Source organism: Falco rusticolus, chromosome 5 (assembly GCF_015220075.1).
Source record: "Falco rusticolus isolate bFalRus1 chromosome 5, bFalRus1.pri, whole genome shotgun sequence".
Taxonomy (NCBI): Eukaryota; Metazoa; Chordata; class Aves; order Falconiformes; family Falconidae; genus Falco; species Falco rusticolus.
In genome coordinates, this window is record NC_051191.1 from 29,979,162 (window position 1) to 30,001,651 (window position 22,490).

Sequence of the window (22,490 nt, forward strand, 5' to 3'; positions counted from 1 at the left end):
TACTGAAGTCCATTCAACCAGGTTTTGAAACATAAAACAGGTCCGTTTCCAACTCCCTCTAATATTCAAGGGCTCAGTCATGCAAACTACTAAACTGATACTGATAAATTCAATATTAATTATCTCCACATCTATTGGCAACTGCATATTTCTGAAAACTCTGACCCAAAGAGATCAGAAGTAGTTTTTTGTTACTTTCTTTAACAAAACTTGTGACAATAAAACACATTTCAATAGACTTCCAGAAGAAACCATACTGAAAAGATTGCTTCAACCTAAAAATATCAAATAAAACACTCTGGGATGGTTTTGTATGTTTTATCTCCCTCTGAATACGACTTGACATGTACGTAGCAGGAGTTAAAGAAATAAAAAAAAATTAAAACACCCAGTCATCTAGTAAGGAAGAACGTTTTTCATTTGGGAAACTAAATGTTTCTAAAGCTAATGAACGAAAGCTTTGCAACTAAAAGTTATGCCAACTTCAGTGGAACAGCCATTAACTTTGCATAAAATGTTGATTTTTAGCAGTCAATAAGCGTGCATGTTCCTATAGCAGGAAAAGAAAATAACTATTTAAAGTACAGCTGTAGAAAGGCAATAAAATCAAGTAATTATCACCAGGTTTATTCTAATAGTAAATCCTCGTCTAGACCTGCCTGTCTGGACTAAAGGTGTGCTTACAGGAGCCGAGTTGTACCTCTAACTCTGCAATACTCTAGTATTCCACTACAGGCATGTGGACAACTCCCTCATGTACACAAAGCACCTGGCTCAGATTCCACTCTGTGGAACCACAGAGCTAAGAGACTGCAATCTCACTCCAAAATGCCTGTCACTTGAGCATAACAGACGTTAAATTCAAGAAGGTGATACAACCTCCTCATCTGCCTCCAGAAGCAGTAACAAAAACACTTGCTTCAGTAGCTAAAAAACAGAGAATCTCAGACTATATAAGGCAACTACAAGACAACAAGAAGTCTCCACAGAGGTTGCTTTTGTATTAAGTATTTATGCATTTAGACAGCATTCAAAAACTGTTAGCAGTTGGAAATTTGCAGAGATACTGGGGCAGAGGGTGAAAAAGTCATCAGGCTCCTATTTATTGCAAGCTGATAGTTACGGCATTTGCCCAGAAAACAGAACATCTGGAATTTAGATCCTCCTAAGATGCACCGGTTTAAGTCTGCATATCGTATGTACTCAAATGAAGTGCCCTAAACACCAAGCTACCACCTAATTTAAGCAGATACACCCTTTTACTTTTTTTTTTTTTTTTTTTTTTTTTTTTGGTAACAAAGCTAAAGAAAAAGTGCCTTAGAGGGTATGTAGAGATTCGAAGACGAATTGGAGGGCATCTCAAGTTATAGTACCCGCTTTGTAGAACCAGTTATTTGTTTGATATTAGGCAGCAAGCAGATTTTAAAAAATAGACACACATTTTAAAAAAGCCAGTGAAAAATGGCCATATATCTTAGTGACCTCATCTCCAGGAGTTGGCTTTATCCATAAATATTACCCAACGTCGTTAGCCCACACTCCCATTACAGGTAATAGAGTCCAGTGTGTAATTCTTCTAATTCTAAAGTAGACTTAGAAAACAGTGAATTTTATGAATTAATAAAGCAGCTTCATCAACTATATGGAAGTCTTGGCCAACTAATTCAGTTATCAGCATCTTAAAGCAGAATGAATCGATATCCATCCTGCCAGATACAGCAAATGCTTGAATGACAGAAACTGTTGTGCTGGGGAAAAGTGGGAGGACACTTACAAATGGCAAGTGAGACCCCAGCCTAAAAATATGTGAACATACATTAAAGTTCAGAGGTAAATATGAATCTTGTTACAGATTATTATCCCAAACCCTAGATGAAAAAGCAAAACCCCATTTTATCAGGACAGTCTCTACTGACTATTGACACTGCTCCACTGTTTTCTCCTCTGAGGCTATGTAAGGATACTCTTCGTTTGAGAACACTGAGTTGTTACCACACACTTGTACATTTCCAAACAAAGATCAGCTAGTCACCATGAACTGTATAGCCTGAAGAGAAAAAAAATGTTTAGCAAAATATCAGGCAATCACAAGGAACCTGTTTCTGTACTGCAGCACATATTAATCTCCCTCACGCCTCTGTAAGCATCACAAGCCAAAATGAGGGCAGTTAAGGTTCTGCATTTGTACACTTAGAAATGATTAAGCTGTCATAAAAGCAAAGAATTTATTTCACATCACAGCTGCCTTATTCGCAGAACAATCTGAAAACCCAGGATGCAAGTGTTTCTTACTACAGTTCTGTTCAACACAAATGCCTCAATATTTTATGTCCTTTTAATACTGGACCGGAAAATCCACAAAAAAAAAAAAGCATAAAGTACATTGTTTGCCAACATCTACATCATCAAGTTTATTGTTCTGGTGTGCAAAAATGAGTACAAGAACTCTTAACCAACCATAGAACGTTTTTTTTTAAGTCATAATGAGAAAAGATTCAGGCATCAGCCAATAAAGACATTTGACCTAACAATCAATTAGGTTACCCATCGATCAGCCAAATACTAATAGGGAATAAAAGCGGAGCTATAGATCATTCAATAGAATTATTGTAAGATATAATTGGGTAGCTCCCAAATGGGAACTTTATGATATTTCAGTAAAAAATTGCAGTTCTACAAGTAGAAGGAATTTGTTCTAGGAGAAGAAGCATTTAAAAAGAATGATGTTAATGTATTAGAAAGAGGATCAGAAGAAAAACGGGACCGTTTCTAGATAAAAGCAGTAACATTTCTCTCTGACAGCAATCTCTGCTCAGACTACAGGACATTAAAAACAGGCAGCTGACCATTAAACTGCTGGAGAACATTAGAATCTGGTGGGCACAAGACTGCTAAAATAAGCATGATCCAGAGAAAGTACACAGCAGCTGCCAAAACCTATGTAGCCATTCCCACCACCACCCCTTTAGTATTTTAAGTTCTTCAGGATACTGAAATCAGTGTCAACTTCATAGTAAGTGCATCCCAGAGCAGATAAATTTGGAAGATTTTCAGGCAAGTACATTTAAGAAGGTCTCACTTTTACCCAGTGCTTTTTACTCTGCTACAAGAGCATAAAATGAATGCAGCTCCACCATTTCCAAAGTCCGAACGTGCTAATGCACAGCTCACATCACAAGACAATTTAGACAGATGGTCAGTAATTGGAACTATACTCAAAAAGCCATAGTGCTATAGCCAGAAATAACTCTTCCCTACCCTTCTTTGCATGTGAAGTATGGATGCTGATAGGTGTCTGATAAGCAGTATTCTCTTCAGAATAATGGAAATAGAGTACCGCCAGCAGCATCGCCAATGGGCTCATTACCATGCTCAGTGCTAGCAGCAGGCTGCACAATGCTTAGGAGAGTGACCAGACTGCTCCATGTAACACCACTACAGACACAGAACACAGTTATATGAAAAAAGCCACAAAGCTCTTGCCTGGATCTTCGCAGACCGAGCAGTGACTGTCAATGGACAAGGACGTTTTGCCGTTTTCATGTCCTTTGGGATGCAGTAAGCTGAAGTTTCTTTATTTGTCCATCTACTCTTTTGGAAAAGTTTGAAAGACATGGTCATTTATGCCTAATATTACAGCACAAATGCATAATTTATTCCCTCCCCTTCATGCACGCATTTAAAAGAGTAAAGATAAATTAACCAATTATTATTAATAAAACTATTTTCACACAGCGCAAGCAAAAAATACAGTTATTTGGTTCACTTAACTTCCCCTCCCCATACACACACAAAAAGGTAAACTCAGCTTCTTTCACAATTAAAGCAAAGCTTTAAGAGCATGGAAGAAAGAGGATAAAACAGCCAAAGACAAGATATGAAGAAACTATAAATTACATCCACTACACACCTATTTGCCAAAATCTGCGACCATGCCCAGCAGAGAGAAGAAAGGCAACTTCCAGAATAGAAGTTACAGCAGAAACTCAATTTTCCCACCAAATCATTCCGGTTGACTTCATGCCTCCAGACAAGATGTGCAGAGAGGAAGGGTGTGAAAGGGTGTAAGAGTATCTCCCACTGGGACAGGGCTTTATTTTGAAAGGAACACAGAGCAGGCTGGCAGTTATGGAAGCATAAGAGCATTCTTTGCTTGCCCATGTTTCAACACTTCTCCATTCAGCCTTTTACAGACAAGACTAACAGCAAGATTCCTATTCATCCAACACCCTTCTGCAAACCTGAAAAGGGCTTAATCTGCCACCTTTTTAAAAGGCCACAAAACCTATGAAAATGCTTCTGGGAGTTACTTGTAGAGATAACAACAGTTTTCTGTAGTCCATGTAAAGACTAACCTGATTGCTATTTATTAAAAAACAGTAATAAAAAAAATTAAACAGAAAGAGCATGCAAAGCCATCTGCTTAACCCCTAATATTGACTCTCCAATTGTGCTTCAAAAAGCAGATGAACAGGAAAGCATACAGCTAATATGTTTCCCAGAGTCCAAAAGGCTTTGAATAACTACAGGGACAAGTCATAAGGACAGAGGAGCTAAGGGTACTGAAAAGCTTAAGCATTTACGAACAGTTACTGAGGCTTCAGATATGTAATATGCACTTCATCTTGGAACTTCAAAGGCCACCCACTAGCAGCATCAGGGAAAGCCAAGACCTTTGCATGATGACAATTCTTGAGAAGCAATCAGCAATTTTATCTCTCAGGTCTACTACAGGTTGGTGCATAAGGGTATGAGCAACTCAGCTACTCTCATGATATTTTTCTCCAACTCCTCTGCCCTTGCTAGTCTTAAGATCTATATCCATACCTTCTTCCTCTCACTCTAAAGCTGTTGCTTCATAGAGAAACCATTCAGCATGATACTAAGATTACAGCAAGAAGGCATCACCCAAAGCTGCAAACAACACACATTAGTTAAAGCAGACACCTGCAGCCTCAAAAAGGTTAGCCTGAGAAATCACGAATACAGTATGGACAAATTAATCAAACAGCCTCTAGCCTGCAGAGCTGGGAAACTGCCCATTAGTCTTGCATTTTCAAAAAATTAATGGAAACAGCATTCATTATCAGACACCTTAACTAAATCCTCTTGAAAGGGCAGGTGCATTAAGTCATTAATGAAGACACACTTAGGTTTGATACAATCAAATGTCTTTCAGAAAATGCTTACTTCAAAAGTATTCAGATAAAGAAAAAAATAAACTAGTTCTACTTTTCCTTTTCATTAAGCTTTGCCATTAAAAAACACAAACATGTTCAGTGAACAGTGTCCTTCAGAAAACAACTTCTCAAAGGCCAGAACAGAATCACACAGATGTACTGCAGGCCATGTGACCATCTTCCTTAAAGAGATACAAATTTGCTTTTATAAGAAATACTTCCAAGGATGGAAACAGCACAGCCTGTCTGGGCAACATGTTTCAATGCCTGACTGACCTGATGGTGACAAAGCTTCTCCTTACAGGTCAAAAGCACTCCTGTTCAGATTTATGCCTTTTGTTTATTGCCTCCCTGCCATGTGCCACTATGAGAGACTGGTTGGGTCTTCTCAATAACTTCCTTGATGGAATGGTACTTCCAAACCTAACAAGTCCAGGTCTCCCAGTCTCTCCTTTGGAGTTGCAGGCCACCATCCCTTCACTCAAAGAGCTCTGCAATGTATTTGGGGCTATACTGGTTACTTCTGCCTTCAAATAAACAGGTAACAAGGAAGGACAACCCATGTTGTTGAAATTAAGTACCTGGCTTGGGCACAACACAGAGGACAAACGCAGTGGTAAGATACACAAAACCAGGCCACACAACCTTCAAATTAGTGTTTGAATATAAGAGAGCAAAGAAGAAAGTGCATATGCAGTTTGGATCACCTTTAACATAAGCACTCAGTATAGACTGTTAGGCAAGTGTAGTTATAAAATGAGTAGTATGTTACTGTCATGGATTAGAAACAGGCTAAGACAAAACAGAACAAAAATTACTAGCATTGGGAAAGCTGAACAAGACACTTTATACTCTGCACATGAACAGTCTAAAATAATTTCAATCAAGACATTGCAAGTCTGGAAAACTTTAAAGGGGAGAAAATAAGGCCAAGCAAGCTGAGCAGCATAATGGTATACAAATTCAGTTTTGAAAAAATGAATAGTTACACACACTGGAAAGCACAATGCAATTTTATCTCACATTTTACTTGGTTTTTAAATCAACCATAAACACATCTAAGTCCCAGGTATCACACAAAGAAAATGTTTAATGGTCAGCTGGCCATGAGGGGGAAGATGGTAGAAGGGGAAGAGAAAGTCCAACAAGACTATAGAATATATAAAGAGAGAAATAATATGAAAAACATATATAAGATGATGCACCTCCATACTTCCTCAAGCACAGTGCTTTATCAGTCTTCCCACATGAAAGCTAAACCCAAGGGTAAGATTTATAGAATCACAGAATGGTTTGGGTTGGAAGGGACCTTAAAGACCACCTAGTTCCAGCCCCTGCCAGGGACAGGGCCACCTTCCACCAGCACAGGTTGCTCCAAGCCCCGTCCAGCCTGGCCTTGAGCACTGCCAGGGATGGGGCACCCACAGCTGCTCTGGGCAGCCTCTGCCAGCACCTCACTGCCCTCACAGTAAAGAATTTCTTCCTTAGACCCAATCTAAATATACCCTCTTCCTGTTTAAAGTCACCCTCCCTTGTCTTTGCTGAGAATTTTTCAGTTCCACAAAAATTTATGGGCTTAACACAACAATCACTTCAAAAAGTTCTCCAAACTGTTTTGTCCAATAGCTTATGTTAACTTTTTCTTTCTTTTAAGGCAAAGGGGAAACATTAGAAAACTTAGTCTTTCAAACAAAGCATAGAAAAAGCAAGAGGTTTTCAGGGGGGCCTGTGTCAGAAGCACTAACTTAAACTGGTTTCTCATAGATCCACACTGCATGTTTCTCTGACTCCTCACAAAGTCGAGCTGATTTCTCTTGTTCGTATGACACTGTCTTTCTTGAGCACTTCTCCAGTCTCCAAAATCCAGTGCTCTCTCATGTCTCCTAGGTTGGCAATACACACCAAAAGCTATAGTAGCTTTTGCAGAAATTGTCCCAATCTGCCAGCCACAGCGTATGTGTGGCGTGGTAAACCTTTGGCAAAACAGCCTGGGCAGCTGAAGACCCTCTCTCAATTACAGCATTTATCTTACTGTGTCTTTTCTACCCAGCCCTTGATTTATTAAAACCTATAGAAATATCATGGTCTTGAGTCTTTCAGCCCCCCTTAGTTAGATTTGGCTAAAATTGATTAATAAATTCAGAAGTTATCAGAAGGCAACTGGTGAATGCATGGCACTACCACACAACTCTCTTTGGGAAAGCCCACAGAAATAATGGAAAGAAAACCTGAAACAGTTCTACGCAGAAAAGAGACAAGGTATAGAATTTAGTAATGTAAAATAGGCAGCTCTGGGCTTCTATTCATTCTTCCACCGTATATTGTTTAAAAAGTCTCACAAAGAAGCTTATAGAGCACCATGTAAAATATTTTTATTGTTGTAATATTTGAAACACACAGTGGACAATATACTGTCAAGCTTTTCTTGCTGAAGTGACAAGCGGGTGGGGGGGGGGGGGGCGGCGGGGAAATGCCAAAGAACACCAACAGGCCACATTATATATAATGTGGGATTGGAGAACACTGCTTCAAGGTATGTACCAACCATGGCCAGACACATGAAGACTTTTTTTTACTGAAAAAACTATTTCACAATTACTGCAGAATTTCTTGCATTCACCTCTGTAGCCTCTGCTATTGACAAGACAGCATCAGGGCATTCAAACCATCGATCTGATCCAACAAGGCGGTTCTCATGTCCCTGTGCACATTAAGTATGAACATTAACCAGTTCGCTTGGGACAACATACCTTAGGGCTGTCTTCAAACCCATCATCTGTCTCAGTAGCTGGCAGGGCAACTGGAGCTTTGTAGACATTAAAGTTAATGAAGATGTCACAAGGAAAATCCCTAACTGTGCATTAACAGTCATAAATATTGAATCAGAAAGCATACATCGGCAACCTGGTACCTTCACAACATCAAGCTACTATGGGGTTACAAACGTATTATGGGCTTTCCACTATTAAAACACTTTTCTCACTCACATTCCAATTTAAGATTCATAAGCAAGTATTATAATACACAAATACCCTCAATTTATTCTTTCTGCTTAGTAAACACTCCAGTTTGGTCCGTATCTAAATTACATACATCACAAAAATCATCAATATCAACACTCGCCATTTAAGTTGAACAGCAGACAAAAGAGAAAATATCAAAACCATTAATCTTAATTTAGAAAGAGTAGCCAACTACATAAATGACAGGCACTCAAGTAGCATACAATAATTTCCACTAGACCAGTAAAAAAAGTATATACTTTATTTCTTATTCAAATAAACAACAAGAAAATTTTGTTACCTTTCATGATATTCTCAGAGTTCTATCAAATGCCTAACAACAGAAACAAAATTTGTCTCACCCCTGAAATACATTACTTGAGGTCCAGGTTAAAGTGCACTGGTAAATCAATGCAAGACAGTCCATCTCCACCTACCCATGCTGCGTGATGTCTGTCAGTCAGGTAGCCCTTATAAGCATAGAATTTGCTGGTAGAATTATATCCTTTAGTTTGCTTTGTGTATCAGTAACACTGCCAAGGAACTCCTATCCTGGACTCCTAAACCCACGAGTTTTTAAAAAAGCCATAAAAGTATTCATTGCACACTAAATAAAACAGTAAAACTTCTGGTTTTTAAATGAAACTGTATGATTTCAATGTCAATTAAAGCCCTAGCCAATGTATTTAGTGTGCTTATATTAGGTGACAAGTCAATGACACCACTGATTATACTCTTCCTTCTTTAATTACTATTTTTTAAAGAGCCTGGATTTGCTGGTAGCAGCACACAAGAGGAAACAAGGAAGTGTTTAGTACCATTGGTACATCAGTACTCCTGGCATACAACTTCTTTTTAATTTAATGGTTTTCAAACACTGTTGTATCTGGTCTTTAACACTATAAACAGTCCAAATCAGCCTTGCACTCAGTGGAAAAAATAACGAATGATCCTTTCATTCCACCAACATTAAGGAAAAAACCTCCAAGAATGAGTTATTTGCTTTAAAGACTGAAGTATTTGTTTCCCTGTCTCTCTCAACAACAAAGGAATCCCTTAGAGACCCTCAGGAAGTTAACTGATACATGTAAAAGTGAATTATCAGAAAATGTGTGCAAGAACAGTCACTTTCATGAGTGACCTTATTACACATCTCCCAAATATCTTTATTATGAGCCATGGATCAAGGCATGGTCAGCATTCAAAAACTAGTTTGCTTTTTTTTTTTAATTTGTTATTTTTTTTTTAAATAGCATTCTTAAGAATAAATTATATTTTCAGACTCATACAAATTTAACAACACATAAAGCAACCAGTCCATTTAAATCCACAATTACAGGCACTTCCTACAACCACGGACAAACATAAAGCATGCCTCCAAGGTCAGAAATTTGTATTAACTGTTAAATATTGGTAATGTGCAGCAATACCTAAACAAGCTCATAGGATAATTAAACATGAAAACAATGCAATTAAGTGTGCATCATTTAAAGATATTTAATATTTTAGTTTCTAAAGGCACTCTTGTATATACTGCATTATTTATTTTACGATGTAAATGCTGATATCAGTCGATTTATACTAATTTAAATTAGAAACTAATTGGTATGTGATCTAGAAATAACAAAGTTAGTTCATATTATATTTGGAACCTTCTCTTTTCAGTATGCCATTATTGTTGTAACTTTAGCAGTAAATCCTAACAATGAACTCATGAAGGGGGCTGGGAAAAACAGGAGAGGAGGATTACAAGGTCTTCCCCTGTAATTCTTTGAATTGGGTTCTATCTGCCTGTGCTTAACAGCCATATTTAAAAGAATAACTCGTTTTTGAGATTCACATGTAAACAAGAAAAGCAGAGAAGAATTTTCATCACTCCCTAACATGTCCAAGTTTACATTTCAATAAGCTAACAGAAAAATCAAGTAAACAAAAATGGATGTATACAATACACAGAAAGACAGAAAATTAAAAAGTATAAAATCCTGAGGCTAAACTTAGAATTAGATATTTCACCAATACACAAAGGAGAAATGGAGCATAGGAGAATAAAGCAGTAGGAGTCCAGAAGCAAGGACACGTGAGCAAAGCTCTACGCAGGCCCAGGCCATGCTGCTGCCCCAAAAGCCTGCAGAGCCAGCCCTTCCAGTCACCACTGGCTTAACAAAAGCATGAGCTCTTCCACTACAAAATCCCTATGCAATACTCGGTCTGGGTTTTCACATCACCCAGGAAACACCTCAGCCTCTCCCCTGTTCATTCCAAGCTCAGACTATCAGCCCAGAAAGCAGATAGAGATGTCCTGGAGCCACAACAATCATGGTGGCAGAACAGACAGAAGTTCTCACCCAAATTTAAAATGGTGTATTTGTGTGACTCTTCTGTCAGACTTCATGATTATTAAAAAAAAAATTACAGGAATTTCAATGCAGTATAGTGAATCCTCAAAAATCTGTGAATAATTTTCTTCCAGAAACTTAGAATTCATTACAAAAAAGATGCACGCTTGACACAGAAAAAACATCCTGTCTTAGAGGTCTTAAGATAGATACACAGGGAAGCAATGCAAGAGAAAAACATCAAATATGGGCAACACATCTTGAAACATGTGACAGGTAATAAAATAAGTCATTTACCACCGATAAGTGGATTGAGTTGAAGAAGCCAGTTAACATAAAAATGTACCTGATTTTTATTTTCTCTAGGAATTCCTGCTGTGCCAGCTACATGACTACGTGAAGTTTTATTGTAACTTTAAAAATTGTTCTCAATCTCCTTACAAGGTTGTGAATCATTTCAACCAAAACTTCTTAATAATCCATCCTTGCCACGCACCTCCATAACATAAATATAAGAAATAACTTATTTCAGCAGCTATTTAGCAAGAAGTCATTTTGCTGTCCTGTTGATCTTAAATAATAAAAAACAATAATAATAATAATGAAATGGAAGTATCTCATACCTTTACAAGACTATCACTGGCAGAAAACCCTTAGGTTGAGTACAACAGTTGAGAGACTTGCTAGTTCAGCTGTGTTAGTAGTTCCTACTGTACACACATTGTAAGGCTTTTCTTGCTGAATATAATTGATAAAAGCATCAGGATTCCATAATTCAATATTTTTAAAAAAATAAACATATTGTAAGGAATGATGGGAAGGGTTTTATGATTCTGCCTTCAACAGGATTCAGCATGCAGTACTCTTTCAGGACAATTTAAGTTGTCCAGTCTCTAATCTTTATGGCTTATGTTTATTGTAAAGCTATTTTATCTGACAGTATGGGGAAATTTACTGGTATCCCTTTTTATTTTCTTGGACAAAATAATTTCTGAATTCTCTCATCACATTTATTTCAATAAACATCTTCTACCGCTGCAGAGGACAGTGCAATAATCATGTATTTCTACTCATAATAGCTACGTAAAAGGGTTTATAAACTAAGATGTTTCTTTAGTTTTACATTAAAAGTCACCACTAATTGCAAAAATTTACTAACTGCTATTGCACAGACCAGTACTCCCAAATGGGACGCTGTACTGTCAAGGCTACATAAATAGCAAATTTTGATGTTCAGTTCATCTACTACCATCATCTTTAAAGAGGATTCGCCAGCTGTGATTGCAGACTATCAGTGGCACTTAGAAGTCAATTTTACCCAATTACAGCTCTGGATTACAGTCACTTTGGACAGGAGTAAGATGATTCACAAAGCTGTTCACCACGCTGAATCAGAAAGCCCAATGCTGAGGCTATTTCTGCATACCTTTCCGCTGGTGGGAATACAGGCTCAGCAGCTAGCTCTAGGCATTGACTTTTATTGTCAAATGTGCAAATGCCAACTGTTTGTGGGGCAGGGGCCCTGCTCTTACATAAATGTGGTGCAAAGTATACGGAATGGACTTTGCTACCCAAAGACGCTAAGTAGAAGACTTTTAATGAGTGACTGAATGGAATGAGTTAATATGAATAGGTAATGGGATAAAGAATAATGTTATTTTCCAATATTGTGCATCCCACACACAGTGCAAGTGACTGATCACACTCATAAGGAACAACACCCTCTTTTTCTTTTTTTTTTTTATAAATAAATGTTTGTAAAATATAAATTTCTATTCACCTAACTTTTCCACCTAAACTGAAATTTTGTGTTCCATTCATGCTCACATATTGGTAGCTTTAAATCATCTTATCATGCCCCATGATGGAGCCTGTCCTTTTGTAGCAAAGGAATCTGAACAATCAATCAGAAGAGGGCAAGGCAAATAAACATAAAGAAAGATATCTGAAGACTATTATTTGCTGGAGGATACTGCTTCATGATGACAATGCTTCATGAGCCTTCTGACATTCAACCCCTCCACTACCGCTTACACTATTTCCAAAGCCAGCTGCACAGTCACGGCTCCAAATGCCAAAGAAAATTCTCTCTGCTTTGTGAGATTAAAAACCAGCAGTATTTTCCTCCCCATGAGCAACTAAATTAGTGACAGCCTGGCTTCTTGTAGGTTCTACTCCTCTAAAATGCACTATAACTGTACCCTCTCTCATGTTACCGTATTATTTGAACAAAGAAGGTGAATTTTATGGCTGGCCCAGAGTTAGGTACACAGTGACTGCCCAGCAGCACACACAATATCCCATAATTTTTTCTAAACAGGGTTACGCACAGGCAGACACAGCAAGAGGCACCATTCCCTTCCTGGCCAAGACGACCAGCCTTTTTGAAGGGACTGGTGAAGAAATCCAGTAAGGAGGGTGGAAAGATAAATGCAGAATTTTCAAAGCACTGATAAGGTGGAAGTGGAAGGAAATAGGATTCAGAGAGGCAAATCTACAACTAAACTAGGAAACTACAATAATAATGGAGAAAGAATATGGACAATAATGATGGAAAAGGTATGTGACCATTCTGCAGCAGATCCACATCCAGTAAGGAGTTTCCACCATCTGTCCTGAACACATCCTTTCGAAGAAATTCCTAGCAGTGCAACAACAGTCTTAATGTTCAAATAAAGTAAGTTGCAACATGCAACTTTGAAAGTTATTCTGGGAAAGAGGGAAGATAAAAACAAATTATATAAGAGGACATAATGCAATGATACTGTGAAAAAACAAGCAGTGAAAGAGTAAAGGTTAATGTAAGAAAGGAAAAAAGTGTTTCACCCAAAGATGACGCTCATCAAAACATCTGCTGATCCCATTAACCAGATTTCTCAGTGGTTAAAGCTGCACGAAAAATGATCAAGATGCCAAATTTCTACATTGTACATTCAAAGCAATCTAACACTAAATTTTAAAGGGATTAAAAATTTTCCAGTAGAAGCTGAATATTCAGAAGAAGAAAAAAGTGTAACAGTGTCCCTATCAAGCAATAATTTTACTTATTGATGACACGGGCAGTGAAACTTGCACAAGGTCTGAAAGCAACCACTTCACCTAAAATTAGGCACAAAGAAGCCAGTAGTGATAAATAAGTGGGATTTTTAACAGCTGTTGTGGTGCACTCAAATCTAATCTCCTGTTCATTCACTCAAGTTATAACAACAGGCTGATACATGGATGTTTTGTATCAATACAGAGAAAAGAGTAATTCCAGAATTTGTTTATTCGGCTCAGATGCAAGCTACAGGACGTTTAGTCTCATCATCGTTGACTCGAGAAGGATACAAGGAAAACAATTTTAACAGCATTTGTAACAAGGTCCTGTAACTGAGAATTACTGACTTAGAAAGGGAAGTGCAGGAGAATCTTTAACTACTTTCTTATGTTTTGAGGGTAACATTTCCAGTTTCCTACATCCCTCAAACACAGCATATTTATTTGAGAGACTAATCTGGAAGCCAAACTGTAGTAACAGTGTGACAGAACACTTACCTCATATAATATTAATGGTAGGACACAAGAAGTGAGAGTAGAAATAGCCAATGTACACATTTCAAATATACACACCACAAAAGTATCAAGGGCACTTGCACTCCTTGCACAAGAGCAAGCATGTTTCTGTTGAAGAAAGTGGAGATGAACATAGAAAGCATCGTAGTGTGTCTTCCTCCAGCTTCAGCAAAACCGAAAACTTACATTGAATCATCAGGAGGCAGCTACAGTATTGTCAACTTTGAAAAGTGCCAACCAAAGTATTTTCAGCCCAGTACTTAGCACTGTATTACTGCTTGTAGTAATAATTGAAAACTGATTGTAAACAATATGAAACTATGATGTTCATGACTATTTTCATTATTCAGAAATTATATAAAATTAAAGGACAAATGTTGAAATGTTTAAAATTCTCACAACAACAATAATTTAACATCTACATTTTTAATAACGGGTAATGAGATCTGCTAACAAAAACAACTTTTTCAAATGACTGGTCTCCAAACTGACACAATACTTAGACCATCTCCACCCGTGATAGCTTTTTAGTGTTTTAAGTTGTCAGCATTAAGAAAAACAAGATACTACAGAATGATGTAGTAAATAGCAATATTGCCAAAAACAAGCAAATCCAATTCCAACCAGGAATAAACTGTCTTGAGTAGTCACCAAGTAGAATGATAACCCAGCACAAACAGGCAAATGTAAGAGCTAGTAGCATCTCACTTACTAGAAGGTGAGCTCAGGAATTTAATAGTAAATGCAGAGAAAAAGAGCCTGTTCTGGCAAGAGGTCAGATATGTCCTAAGGAGAAAGAGCAATCTGACTGTCAGCAAAGATGCTTCCAGTTAATTCTAAATATGTGGTTTGTTTTTTTTCCATGAGTAAAACATTCTCTCCTCTGTTCTGCAAATCAGCAAGCAGACTAAAAGGAGCCAGTGTGTTCAGCAACCTCTTCAACACACAGACTGCCACAGAAAGAAGACTGGTCCTCAGTTAAAACTTAGTTGACAAAGTGATGGAATATCCAGTGCTGTTTCTCCAAAAGTTTCCTTTGGTTTCTGATTGGCATTAAAGTCGCTCTTCTGTGTAATTACTGCCTTTATTGAGGGTTTCTACCAACTTCTGCAGGTACTACTTTTGCTCCTTAGATTTCATAATGGTTCCATCTCCCCCTGTTAAGAAATGTCAGTTAGTAACATCAGGGATAACTGAGTCCTTTCTCTTACAATACACTGCCTCCTTCTCACCAAAAAAAGAGAAGGGAAAAAAACCCTAAGAAACAAAAAGTCAAGTGACTTCAATGAACCACTCACCTGCATTTCAACTTGTTCTGTATGAAGCTGCACAGATTAAGGAGAAATAGAAGCCTTTCACAGGATGGAACGGACCACCAGATCTCACCCCTAGCCTGAATTACTAGCTTAGATTAGAGTAGATGCTTATTCTTCAGATGATTAACATTAGGTAAAATCAAACACAGTTAATGAAGCGAAACACGAGAATCTGGTAAACTGGCTTCACAAAGCACTGTCAGCCCTACACAACCAACCTTGCAAGCAATGGGAAGAAAGAATGTCCTTCCTCTATTTCTTAAATTTAGATTTCAAAAAAGCAGGTAGTAGTATCTGAAAACTGCAATTTTCAGTCTGGTTGAGATATATTACTAAAGTTTTGGGGAACACGTGATATCATTGAAAATCAAGGAGTTCAGAACACATGAAAACCAGTCTGGGGAAAAAAAAAACATAGCAGTATCTGAAACTGCATCCAGTTCCCCTGAGGCAGAAGAAAAGAAGTCTAAGTGGTTACCTCCTGCTTAACTAAAAAACAACTAGTACAAAGCCTTCAAGAAGCAGTACTACACAATACACTTAACCTGCCCAATCTGACAAGTGATGAAGAGTTTTAGTAATGCTTTGCTGCAGTCTGAAGATGAAAGAATAAAACAAAGCTTTTCTTTTCATCTTAATGCAATAAATAATACATTTAAAGTACTCTTTAGTATTGCACTGAAGATTCTCTAACAGGTAAATAAATTGTGATGGGAAGAAAAGTAGCATTTACTATTAAAACCACAAAGTTTTCATTACTTGGAGGTCATCTTGTCCTGCTGAAGTAATGTTGCACCTAACAAGTGGTATTTTAAAATAATACAGGAGAAAAAAACGCACTTAAAACCCCCTCCTACTCATGTCTGTAGAGAGATAATTTGGTTAAGAATATATTGTACTATAAAAGCAGAGAGGATGCTATATAGCAGAATGACAATTTCCTTGCATAGTGCTATCGGACTAATGCTAGTGAAAGCAAACAGTTCTAATTGAGTCATTGGTTTTATTTCATTAAAGTTATCAGTATTTTTGATTTTATTCTTTAAGATAGTAAAATCATTCAGACTGCTCCAAATGACTTCTATTCTAACAATCCTTTAAATTACATACCCTTTTATCTTAGCCAGTTATCTGCTCTTTTTGACCTATAATCCCAGCAAGGTCTCTGAAAGACAAAGGAGAAATACCTGTATTTTATTCTTGTGCCTAGACACAGCACAGACCAGAGAAGTCAAAGGCTGAAATTTCAGAGGAAATATTAAATAGTTCAATGCCTATACTAGCAATCTGCAGCACATTTAACTCTCAGTATGAACCAAGAACTTGAGCACCTGTGAACTCCGATTTCTGCAAGAAAATACATGGAAGATTTCTAACAAGGACTGCAATAAATGTGTCCCAAACAGGCATAACAGTCTGTCAATTTCTGATTTCTAACAGATAATGTAACTGAAATTAAGAAAAACAAAACAAAACAAGAGAAAAAAAGAAGAAAAAAGAGAACATGTTGCCAGATAGATTCTATTTAAATCTAAGGGGGCGGGGGGGGTTGTGCATGGGGAATGATAGGACATGAACGACTACACCCAAACACCAAAAACAAAACCCAAACCACCACATAGTTTTCCCACCAGTTTGCCTCACAAATATTTGATAAACCTGGCTGCATTTTCCAAAAGTTCAGCCTAAGGCTAAGCTCTGACTGACTACACTCAAAGGTCTAATGCTTTGCCAGAATTTAACTATAAAACAATTCAGTACTCTGAACTAGTAAAAGGCAATGGCATCAATTCCACACAAAAAATCATAAATATTTAGTCCTCAAAAGTCATTACTAAATTCTGTTTTTCAACGGGCTTCATAAACTTTGCACAATCTCTTTTTCCCAGATTAATTTTTTTCCTCTGTATTTTTAGAGACAGTTCCCCTAGCTTTCTTGACTGAGCTTACTGTAGCACTAGAAATTAATACAAGAATCACACACCAGCAGCCAACAGTTGTTTTTCAACATGATTTTCTGCTAACTACTGGAAGATTATGTTTTAGCACACAAATCTTGTGCTTCCACATCAAAAAGCAGGTGGTTTAACTTCTAACTCACAAGCCATTTCTAAGCAAACAGTTTGGATATGCTTGTTGTATCAGCTACGACAAAAATTGCTTTATGTGTACCGCGCAACTACTCTTGAAAGATTTTTAGAGCAAATGGCTGCACTCAGTAAACCCAAATACAGAGCATGCAGCCTTAAGCAGAATAGCATGAAATTTAATTTCAACAAATCCACTGGAGACCAAAAAGCACACACTATGCAGTACATAAGAATTACCTGTTCCTAAGAATATATTGAAACAAAAATGACACTTCTAAATGAATGCCCATTGAAAGATGAATTCTGCCTACCTGCAAAAAGCCACACATACAGAAAGTCATTTGAGAGAAAAAACTCTTAAGAGAAGCTAACAATCATTGCAGACAACCTACATCAGCCTGAGACCCAGTTACTTATGTGTATGAGCAGGACAGGACCAGACACAGAGTGCTCCTTCCTTGAATTTCATTTGGGGTATCAAGAGTTCTCCATTGGCTGTAAAATGAGAACCCCTAAATACATCAGTCAGGTGGGTCTCTAATATTTGACAATATTTGTGGGATATATTGGCTTTCTTCCTGACCCTCATGTAGGAGGGGAAAAACCCAAACAAAAAACCCACACAACTCAATCCACAAGCTCTCAAAAATCTAATTCCACAATTTTGCAATTTGTTGAACCCTTGCAACAAATAAAGCAAGGGCGGGGGGGGGGGGGGGGGGGGGGGGGCAGCAGCGGGAGAGCCAATCAATTACTGCGATTCTAGTCTTAAATGCTTCCTACACACAGACCACTTTTTTTCGAAGTGGAACATAATCCTTTCATTACAATGAAAGAAAGAAACAGAGGGAGAAAGGAAGGGAGAGACAGAGAGACCTGTTCCATGTTTGGCCTGTCCTTCCAACTACACAATGAAACTTAAACCAAATCTTTATCATGTCAAACTCCAAGTCAAACTCCAAGTTAACATTAGCACAGATGTCATTTTTTGGAGCATATTTAAGTGTTCTGCATTTCATGCAGTCCACTACTATACTGAGGTATAAATAAGGTATTTTAGAGGGCTGGTTGCATTGACTTTAATTGTTATTACTAATTTAACTGTAAAAGGGTTTTTTTTATGTTTGGGGGGGGGGGGTAATCCTTCACTGAACAGCAAAAAATGTTATTTTAGTATTACGGAGGAAAAAAATAATTCTAATCTACAAAAAGCTTGAGGATTGCTTTACCTTGCCACACTCTCCTTCTGAAGATTCAGTCCAGACCACTTCAGACATGCCTACACTCTCCAGCTCCATTAGTTGTGTGATCGGCTTGCTCCCTTCCACTAGCACCAGCACTCTGATGACTTTTGATGTCATTTCTGATGACAGTTGCTTAAGTAGCTGATTCGGGAAAGACAGGCTTAAGTTTGACATAATTTGCAAAAGATGGTTGTCACCGAACAGGAAAAGTCATACTACTGCTCCTGTGCACACTCCTGCTTCCCTCTTCTGGACACACACGGTTCATTCAACTAAGGGTGTTAAGCTAGTACGAAACTCTTCTTGTAGGGTGTTTCTGGATGGTTTAGATCACTAGACACTGAGATATTAGAGGAATGGTCAGACATGAGACAGTCAGATGAGGTTAGTTGTAACATCAGACCAAAGTTTTAAATACATGGTGTTTGCATGAGAAGTGCCAACACCTTTTGCCACTCATTCTTGTCCTACCCTTAGACATGCATGTAAAATGTCAGTTGTTCCACAAGATGTATCAGCACTTGAAATGCAATTAGAGTGGGCAGCCCAGAGGTGCAGTCTGCATGATGACATCTCAAAGAGAGCACTTAAGTGAAGAATCAAAACGCTGCTTTTGAACTCGGTAACTGTTGGGAACATAGTGTTAGAGTACCCCAGACAAATGCAGGCTTTTTCATTTCCACCTTGAAAAGCTCCTGTTCATAAGCGAGATGAGCATTTTGTAAGGTTCTAGGTGTTCCTCTTATACATTTATGTACCTTTTCCATATTCAACAATCCAAGTCTTTTAAACAATTAAATTAGGGCTTTTTGCATACTCTCAGATTCTCATCACATCTTTCCACCCCTCCATTAATTACACACCATCCTTCTCATGAGGTTAACATTGTACTTTAAGGACACAGAGTGAACTAAGCCCTTCAACAGCTCTGAACTCCAGATTACTATGAAATAAAAGAAAAAAGCCCAGATGTTTAAGTTGCATTATTTGCTAGTTTTCCCCTCTAATTTCAGAACCATTTCACAAGGACATACCCAGCCACTTGACATGTTCACAGAACACCCTGCATGTCATACAGATAGTGAGAACTTTAATTTATGCAGTACTTGCTTCACCTCCCATGCATAATTCTATCTTCCCTCTACTCCTGCAATCTAGCGACATGAATGTCAGGCTCAACTAAAGATTTGCTGTTACACTGACAGCATTAAAAGTTTGGCATCTTTAGCAGTCTTGTGAGTTACAAGACGTTTCACCTTTTGATAATAAAATACTTCCATCAATAGTGAACCTTCAACGCAAAGAATATCAATATACATCACTGAAAATAAAGTTATCTCCAAGAAACTCAGTGACAGCTAAGTGGCAATATAGCAAGCCACAGGAGAGCAAGAGCAAGTGCTGCAGCACCACACATGCAAGAATACCCAGAACAGCTTGCTCAAATTTAGATCTCACATCAAAAAAATATATATACCCTGATCAGACTGCTGCCTGGGTGTCAGAAGCAATGATGTTCAGATGAAGCTATCCTTCCTCTACAGGTAAAGGTATTATGCCATGTATCTACTTCCTTCAGCAACAGCAGTAGGATGAACCTTACTCAACAAAACTGCCAAACATTCTTTGGAATGTATTCTTGCCAGGACAGCTACATTAAAGGCTTCCAAGAATTTCAGACCAAAAGCCTATCAGAAGTCACCAGCATTTCTCACAAATATCTCTGCATCCCTTTGAAAAACTTCTTTTATTATTTCTCCCAGAGGTCAGAGGGAAATAAAACCAAAACCACAAACACGCTCTTAAAAGCAAACCCAGTATTATTCCATAAGACGCAAATCACAGCCTTGCAGGTTACCAGAGGTCCACAGACCAACTCAGTTCCTTGACTGAGGATTCCTACTCGATTTATTTCAGAGTTTTACAGTACCAGTAAAGTTTTAAACCTCCTTCTAAAAAAGAGTACCCAGAGCTGTACCTAGAGAGGGGCAAATAAACACTACCAAATGTAGAGACCAAGCCCTCCTGTTTGCTCCTGCAAGAAGAAAGGCTGCAAATCCGTGTCAGTGGTCAAAAGGAACTGCCTGAGATTTACAAGGCTCTCACAGCAAAATAAAAGCAGGGCATCAACCTAGGCATTCCTAACTGGTTTTTTTCCCTTTTCTAAAATTAAGAGGAACTCTACAAAATATAGTCACAGAAACGTCAGTTTACTTCATCTTTCAGTTTACACAGAGAAAAGGTGTTGTTGCAACAGAAAGGTAGTCAAAAACAATTAATACATTAAACAGCACAGAACTAACGGGATTTATTTGCAGGATTCTTGCTTAACTGGCATAAATTTAGCCAAACTCTGTAAACTTCCAGACACTCATAAAAACTGAAAATGCAAAACAATTCAAAGTTACAATAATGCAGAGCCTCCCACAACATTTATCATGAGGTATTCCAGTTTTACTTTTTTTCATGCAGCATCTGACTAGCCATAATTACTACCACCATCAGTACACACTGCAGTTCTTCAAAGAAAATAATTTTTTCTTAAAAGTCTTCCTAAAACCATACAAAGAACAAGGTCAATGACTCTGGTGTAAAACTTCTCAGCAGTGTTCTCTTGCGCTGCACATTGCAAGAGACCAGTCCAGGCAGTCACAATGGCCCCTTCTCATGTTATAAATTAAAAATGCTCTTGCACTGAGCAAACATTTTCACAACCCACTACAAAAATCACAGGATTAAGGTTGGAAGGGGCCTTAGAAGTAATTTTTTCAAACTCTCTGCCTAAAGCAGATTCAGCCTTGAGATCGGACCAGATTGCTCAGGGGTTTATCTACTCACATCCTGAATGCCTCCAAGGATGGAGGCTGCTCAGCCTCATTGGAAGACCTCTTCTGATGCCTGGCTGGTCTCATCATGACAACATTTTTCCTTGTTGCCACTTGGAACGTCTCCTGCTTCAGTGCTCACTGTTTCTTGCCCTCATACAATGCATCACCACGAAGAACCTGTTACCAGCTTCTCAATGAGCCCCACAGATATGGGAAGGCTGCTATTAGGCTTCCTCAAAACCTTCTCTGCTTGACCTTGAACAAGCCAAGTTTCCTCAGCCTCTCCTCACAGGGAAGGCACTCCAGCCCCTAACCCTTACTGACATCGTTCCAGCTCCTTTTCAGCAAAGTTACACCCCAGACAGGGAATCCCCAGCCTGCGCTGTGGCAAAGGGTTGCATCTTTCCTAGTGCATTTGTCCTTGTTGAATTTGTGAGGTTCCTGTTGGCTCATTCCTCCAGCCAGTCTAGGTCCCTCTGGATAGCAGCCCTGCCCTTGACTGTCGTCCTCCCAGTTTGCAGTCAGCTGCATTGAAGAACGTGTGCTCCACCTCCTCCTCCAGGACACTGACAAAGCTGTTAATTAGGACAAACTCCTGAGGAACCCCACGATACCAGTCTTCAAGTAGAACATGACCCATTAGCCACAACCTCTGCCCCTGACCATCCAACCAGGTGTTTTTAACCCAACTCATCGTCCCGTTATCCACACTGCAACATCCTAACTTGGACACAAGAATATAAGGAGAGGCAGTGCTGAACACCTTGCTGCAGTTGAGGTGAATAACACCTACTGCCTTCCCTCATTTACAAATTAATTCATTTTGTGGTCTGTCTCTGCTTCCACATCCTGCTGGACTCATATTTACACAGAAGCTCTATCACAAGCACCCCGTTTAACCACACCAGCCTCCCAATATATCTGTTGATTTTCCCG

The 22,490-nt window shown here is 38.4% G+C and overlaps 1 protein-coding gene and 1 long non-coding RNA gene across 5 annotated transcripts in view; both read right to left on the bottom strand.

The window, feature by feature from the left end:
- The window catches only part of CHCHD3 (coiled-coil-helix-coiled-coil-helix domain containing 3), a 163,671-nt gene that overhangs the window by 135,549 nt on the left and 5,632 nt on the right, over window positions 1–22,490 (bottom strand). The window lies entirely within an intron of this gene.
- On the bottom strand, window positions 13,777–19,484 carry LOC119148139. The gene is made up of 3 exons (XR_005104312.1): window positions 18,712–19,484; window positions 16,503–16,557; window positions 13,777–15,233 (listed from the first exon to the last, which is right to left on the bottom strand). It is a non-coding gene; the product is annotated as an uncharacterized LOC119148139 (long non-coding RNA).